Source organism: Meleagris gallopavo, chromosome 4, assembly GCF_000146605.3.
Source record: "Meleagris gallopavo isolate NT-WF06-2002-E0010 breed Aviagen turkey brand Nicholas breeding stock chromosome 4, Turkey_5.1, whole genome shotgun sequence".
NCBI classification, from domain to species: domain Eukaryota; kingdom Metazoa; phylum Chordata; class Aves; order Galliformes; family Phasianidae; genus Meleagris; species Meleagris gallopavo.
In genome coordinates, this window is record NC_015014.2 from 3683747 (window position 1) to 3691100 (window position 7354).

At 37.3% G+C, this 7354-nt stretch overlaps 1 long non-coding RNA gene across 1 annotated transcript in view; it reads right to left on the reverse strand.

Moving 5' to 3' along the window:
• Window positions 1–213: 213 nt before the first annotated feature.
• Window positions 214–7354, reverse strand: part of LOC116216529 — a 76703-nt gene continuing 69562 nt past the window's right edge. Inside the window, exons 4-5 of the long non-coding RNA XR_004159439.1 lie at window positions 4602–4691; window positions 214–3192 (exon numbers count right to left, since the gene is read on the reverse strand). This is a non-coding gene — a long non-coding RNA (uncharacterized LOC116216529). The remainder of the gene's footprint in view (window positions 3193–4601; window positions 4692–7354) is intronic.

The following is a 7354-nucleotide window of genomic DNA, read 5'->3' on the forward strand; positions in this document are numbered from 1 at the left end:
ATATGGATAATAGGACACTTAGAAGTAAACGGACAGAGGAAAGAGGAAAACTAGGAGCAGATTATAAAATTCTCAGCATATGTTCTTAGAATGCTGCAACCTTTTAGTCTCTGCAAATATATAAGATGAGTCAGAACGCCTAGATTATGGTTGCTGGTAGTTCTTTTTTAAATAGAAGGGAAGAAAATGTTGCTACAACAAATATTTAGCAAACTGCTGCAATGCACTTAAAATTCTATGAATGCTCAGTTCGAATGCATACAAAGAATGTTTGCAATCCATTGGATACAAGCCTAGTCAATTCCAAAACATCGGAGATACGGGTATTTTCCTTTTCACTCTTAACTACAAATTCCTCCTTTTCACTCTTAACTACGAATTCCTCCATGTATGCTTATGAGTTGTGTGAAACAAGGCTGTACATTTTCTCTCACGCACAACATACTTCAAACTTGGTGTTAATCAGATGAAGATTTGCATCAGCTGTAGACCTTTGTTCCCAGCACTTTCAGCTCCATTAAAATAAAAAAATGACACGAGCATGTACAGTTCCTGACAGTTATCACATATCAAAAAGGATGCCAGGCACAATTGTTTAAGAATTATTTCCCAGATAACGTAGAGTGACAATTAGTATAAATAATTATTTATGTATGTCTGACACTGTGATTTTGATTTAGCAAGTTAAAATTCCTCCACAGACAGTCCTTTTCCCCCACAATGAAATACTCTAGCATTTTACAAGAGCAATAGATTTCAAACTTCAAATGAATTAGTAGTAAAAAGCTGCATGTGCTGAAATGGAAATGACTACATAAACAGAGATCACATCTGCACCACTGCTGTGCTGATAAACACTGTCCCATATTTCAGTGGCATTTTCTGCTGAAGAAAGGGGATACAGCAAAGAGGAGGAAAACAAGCAGCTCTTGTGGCAGAAAAGCATAGGGAATAACAACCTATATGGGCTGGTAAAGGAACAAAGCAGCTAAGTAGAAGATGGGAAAAGATGCAGAAGCTTGGTAAAGTAGCAGAAAAGAAGTAAGACCCAACATAAAAGAGCAGAGAAAGAAAAAACAGCAAGGAAGAGGGTGAAAAGAGTCCAGAGAAAGGGAAATGAGAAGAGTGAGAGGAAACATGGAGGATTAATTGAAAAAAGATAGTGGAAAAGGGCACGAAACAATTAGGGTAAAAAAGAAACAGGAAGGATTAAGAGGAGCTTGAAGGGAAAGCAGGCCATCATTATTAAGTGTGCAGAAGCAAGAACTAAGGTGGGGAGCCTAGATATACTAAGACTGCAGAAGGATAGAACGTGCTTAGTAGGGAAGAAGTTTAAAAAAAAAAAAGAAAGGAGATGAATGTGAAGGGGACTACTAAAAAGACAATGGTAACAGTAGTCTGGGTCATCTTAAACTTGATTTAATACTTTGCTATTTTGTATGCACCTTCCCTGCTGCCTTTCTTTTAATTCACTGTGTGTTCATTCTCCTTTTCCTAGTCTAGCTATGGCATATATAGCTTGACCAATGTACTTGCATCAGAGTGGACATAAGGTACTTCACATGACAGCTGACAGGAGGGCTATTAGTAAATGCACATTGATTTCCTTCTTTCTAGCAGTGTGCCAAGATTTAGACATTTCAGCTCTAGCAAGAACAGGCTGTTCACTACATTTCAAAAGAAAGAAAAGAGTCAAGATAGATTCTACTCTGGTCACCAAATCACTTCCCATTTAATGCTCTGTTAATACTTTCTGAGGTTAGCAAGACATATTGTCTAAATAGAACTCACATTTTGTAAGTTCCACATAACAAGAATTCACCACGAAAAAGCTGCACATTCAAAGCGTGTGTCAGATTTGGAAGCTACTGGGGAAAGCAACAATCAAAACAAAGGAATAAAACCCTTCCAAATGAATGACCACAGCTTTATCTATTAGAAGTGATGACAGCGTAAAAACACTCTATGTCCCCCGTGGAAGACTTATGAGATGTTAAAACAAAGGATTACAACTAGACAGATCAAAACATAAGTTTATTCATTTTTCAATACAGCCTAAGTACTGCCCTCGCTTTCAATTAAAATTTTCCCCCTGCAATTGACTTCGCATGGTGTTGCTGATGGGATTTGTAATAACTCATCTCTTTTGATCTGCGTTCTAAGAGTGGTTACATTACCTAATTGCTCTGTCATTACAGTTTACATTTTAAGATGCAAAACTATGAGGCTTTCAGCACGGATTAGTTGGCTTAATACATTGTAATAGTTTGTAAGTGGCTTCTTATTGTCCATTTACTAGGAAGTTAAATGTGAAAATGAACGACACGCTGTCATAAAAACTGCACAGTCAGGGTGCCCTTCTTGTTTTTCTCCACACCATTTTTCTTCAGAGCTTCCTTCAATGCACCGTATTTGCCAGTCTTAACTGAAGAACAGAATTTATTTGTTGTCCTTAAATCCTTAGTAGGAGTGCTCAGGTTTGACCTTTATTCTTCTAGCTGCGTGCTCCTGAACAAAATACTAGTGTGTTCAACTTTATGCACTTAACTGTTAGGTGCTTTGGCTATATAAGCATGTAGAAAAGAGTTTTGCTGAGTAGGGATTGATCTGTGCGCACACTTAAAATTAAGCACATTGTGGAATCAAATCATCTGCTGCATTGTAAGAGGATTTTTATGGAATTTAAAGGCAATTTATGAGATGTTAAAGATGACAGATAAGGCTTGTATTACACACGATGACGAAACTTCATCCTGGTTTATTCTTAATAGGGTGAAAGCATATTGCTGATTTAACTTTAGGGCTCAAGACTAAGTTTGATATAATAATACAGTAAAAGCACTGGACAGCCATTCCAGTTTGATTTGGTTTATACAAAGGCCACACAGATACATGACAAAATAATATCAAAAGAAATGAGAACAAGCCAGAAATAAATTTGTCAACATAACCCTAGTTTGTATTCTTCAAAAGTCAATTTTTTTAAAAAGGCTTCAATTCAATGAAAACATAGGGGAATTTTCTACCCAACTCCCATTCCAGTAAGTGCCATTCTCAACACTCAGACAACATGATGAGCCTAGACACAAGCTTACTTACGTTAATGGAGCATGCTGTTTCATTTGTGGTAGCTGGTAAAGAGCTTGTTTCTCCTAGCCCTCTTGCTCATATAGCATGAATCAGTAGACGAGACTGGGAAATAAATATTAGAAACATTCAGGATACTTGGATTGCATCAGCAAAAGTCAGTCTGTCTGAAAAGTCACTCTAAAAGTCAGCATCACAGATTGTTACACGAATACTACCATTCTGAAGAACACTTCCTGAGTGACAACCACACACGTTCAGCTTTGTCTCTCGGGAGACGACCCATTGAGCTCTATTTTGACTTCAGGCTTTAAAAAAATACAAGTGAAAGTACAAACTTCAGACAGATATCGAGTCCTTCCAGGTATTCTCTCTTATTATGACCTTTCCTAAGCTACACGTCAATGTAACAGAGAACTTTATTTACAGTGTGTCCAGTATGCTTAACATCTACTGCAATGACAAATTAGCATTTTTGCAAGAAATCAACAGGCTGCTCAGAAAAAAAGACTTCTAACATGTGAATTTTGAAGATCATTTGTTTTCCTACTCTTATTTTTAAAATAGGATTTTTTTCTCCTATGTTGAACGTATTTTTATGAACATCCACTTCAGACTGAGGAAAAATTAGCCCAATTCATTCAGAAAGCTAGTTAGAGAAGTAATTACCCACAAATCAACTCTTGCCATGGTGTAGAGACCTGCAAAGTTCCCAGCTGCATAGATTTGTGTATAAATCAAGTTTAGAATAATTTAAGAGTTCTGCTATTTTAATCAAGCCCCTCTGAGACAATTTTGAGCCAAGAGCAACATTTGGGTTTGGGGTAAGTTTCTGGCAGCTTTTTATAAGAAAAAACATAACAGATGTTTTACTGTACTATTAGTAGTTCTGGCTTCTGCATGGTAAGGATTATCACACAAGAAACATTGCATCTAGAAATGCACTTTATTACTTACATTATCTAGATGACCTTAAGGCAAGTTATGGACAGTGTGTTTCACTTCAGTCACTAACTGATACTTAACAGTGAGAAATAATATACAATTTTTCCTGAGTGCTACCTTACAGATGGTGCATCTCTCTCTTGTTTTCAGGAGCACAAATATGCTGCTACAGTGAGATGCTGTACCCAGCTTCCTAAAGAAAGGAAGCAGTTTGCAAACAGTGCCATCAGTCAATCAGGTGCCATGAAAATGGCTTATTTTAGTAGATCCTGAAGCATCCACTGAAGCACTAACACAAGCACATCTTCCCTGAGGTGTCCAAAGAAGGCCCCTCAGCCTTAGAACACAAAAATTTTCTACCACGAAGAAAAAAGATGGCACCATTATTGGCGAGATCTCCTTTTAACTGGTTTACATGCCTGGAAAGCAGTTTACAGCAAGCACCTCCAGCACAAACATAGCTGTCAATGCGCCTTCCTTCATGTAACCTTGCAGAAGATAATGGTGAGCATTGCTCACAATTGCTCAAGAGTAACATAGGTGCTCTTTGATATAATGCTGTCCCTTACCCGTCAAAGCACGTTAAGATCTGTTCTGTCTCAGTGGCCACAGTTAGATCGGAGCAGGGCTTGCACAGGACTAATGCAGGAATTGTAAAACTGGAGGATGGAAAGACAAAAGTGTTGGTCATGTGTCAATACTACAGATTTTTTTTTGCAGGGTGATATTTCACTTAGGCCAGGGAGGAACAGAGTAAGAACTTCGAATGAAGAACTGTCATCGTTTGTCTGTCATATGATTCAAATTCAAAACACTTTCTTTATTCAGCTACCTCTACGAATCCAAAGGTTAAACTCCAGAATTATAACTGAATAGTTAGATTATTTGAAATCCCTGCAATGAACTGTTTAAGCTGTTTGGTATCTAAGTTGTTAAAAAGGAGATTCAGGGGTTCGATCTTGAAGAGAATGTGCAGCAACAGAAAAATCTCTCTGAGCCCCACTAACAACATAAATATACTCATTTGATCATTTGGAGTACTGATAATCTTATATATGGCAATGAATACATTACCTTTTTTAAAGCTTTACATAGTTCAACTTTTAGGTAGTCTTATGTGGAGCCAGGATCTGGACTCAGTGATCCTTATAGGGTCCTTCCAACTAGGAATATTCTAGGACACTATGCTTCTTATGTTCTTAAAGATCAATAGCTGATCCTTTGTTTAGGAAACACTATCCAGAATACCTGATATTTCACAGTAATTGCATGCCCCTGAATAAAGTCCATAATGGGGGAATAAAGCAAGTTTATGTTCTGATATAATCACACATGGGATTACAGTGACTCATAGATGGATCCATCCAAGAGATGAATATAGAAAGTCATCCAGGTCTGTTTTCATAGAATGGATTGAGTTGGAAGGGACCGTAAAGCCCATCCAGTTCTAATCCCTGCCATGGACAGGGCTGCCACACATCAGATAAGGCTGTCCATCCAACCTGGCCTTGAACACCTCCAGGGATAGGACATCACAGCATCTCCAGGCAGCCTGTTCCTAGCCCACATCACTTGCTGAGTAAAAACTTTCCCCCTAATGTTTAATCTAAAACACCCCTTTTCTAGTTTAAACTGACTTCCCCTTGTCCTATCACTGTCTGCACGTGTAAAAAGTCAATCTCCCTACTGTTTATAAGCTTCCTTTAAGTATGGAAGGCAGCAAGGAGGTCTCCCTAGAGAGACCTTCTGATAGATTTGGTAAGGATGCTACATAACAGAAAAGACAGGCAGAGAACTTCTAATTTTGCTGTAGGAATGTTATCTTTGCATAATGTTTCTGAGTAATACAAACAATTGAAGTTACTAAATGAACACTTGGCCTAATTACATTCCATTTTGCTTCTTAATTGATGCACACATACTAACTTCAACTTAATACACAGTCTGTGAAACACTTGACACTGATAGACTTAATGTCTATCAATGGATCTGATAGCAGTATTAGTAATCAAGTAATCATTAATTAACCTTCTGCATGCAGATAATACTTAAAAGGAACTGTTTTTCTTGCTGTACTTCATGCTTTCCTGTGATGATTTACATAAAAACAAAGAAGAAATGACAAATACTAAGAGTTTTAAGAAATGTACATTTCTCTACTGCAATCAAAAAATCTTCAGGAAGTTTATTCTCTAGGAGATATTTCTGTTATTTTTCACCATTTTCAATTTATTTATTTATTTATTTATTTTTACACAAGATATTAAACCTCTCTCTCAATGAGTGCTACTGCACTAATATTCCTTGTAATTCCGTAGAGCATTAGGAGGAACTTTCACCCCTTTTGAATATACTTCACCATAAGCTCATATGCCTTCAAATACACTACAGTCCTTAAGGAGATGACCATCATTTTTTATTAGGGTAGCAGTAGCAGAATGTACTGCACATTACTAGCTGTGAGCACTATTATACTGGCATGGCCACACAGAGTTTAATTCTTTCCAACTCTGCAGGTTACATATCATCACGTTGCTCTGTTCATGCCTTTTTAAAAGAACAGTTTCGTTCAGAAAAGCTCTGTGGGAATTGTGGAATGAAAGATGCCATATAAATGTAAGATATTACTAATGTTTTTTTATAACACACACAGGGCTTCCTCTTGATACCACTGAAGTCAATGGAATTTTGCCATGCTTTGGTGGGACTAGAAGGGGTATCCCAGTGAGCAAGGAAGAAAATGATTTTAAATGTTTAACAGTTATTTTAAATTTAAATTCTAATATCTCATGTCAAAGAACCATCTTAACTACCAGGGAGCCTACACACATCATACCTTGAAACACAAAAACTCACAGACCTGCCTTTACAAAGCCTGCTTTACCAAAGGTAAGGTAAATAAAGGAGAGGCACTCAGATGGATAACATAGGTCGAGGTCAGCAAGTCAAGGTTAAGTCTCAAAACATCCACTTGGTTTTTGACCCAAAGACTTCTTAAGATACCTAAGTTAGGTTCACCAAAATTGCCATCTCAAGATATTTTAGATCTATGCCTTCAATCTAATTCTACTACTAGAGAGCAAACTATTTAGGACATTGTTATAAATATTAGTGACTTAAGCACTACCCTAGGAATACGGACTGTCCCAAATAAGGAAGAATATGGCTTGCTGCATCAGAAACTTTTTTCCTCCCACTCTTACTGTCTTCTGATTATTAGTATAATAAACAGGAGGGAAATCAACTCTTTGAAAAGGTAGATAACAGCAGGACAAGGCGAAATGGTTTGAAGTTGAGGGAGGGAAGATTTAGGTTGGATGTC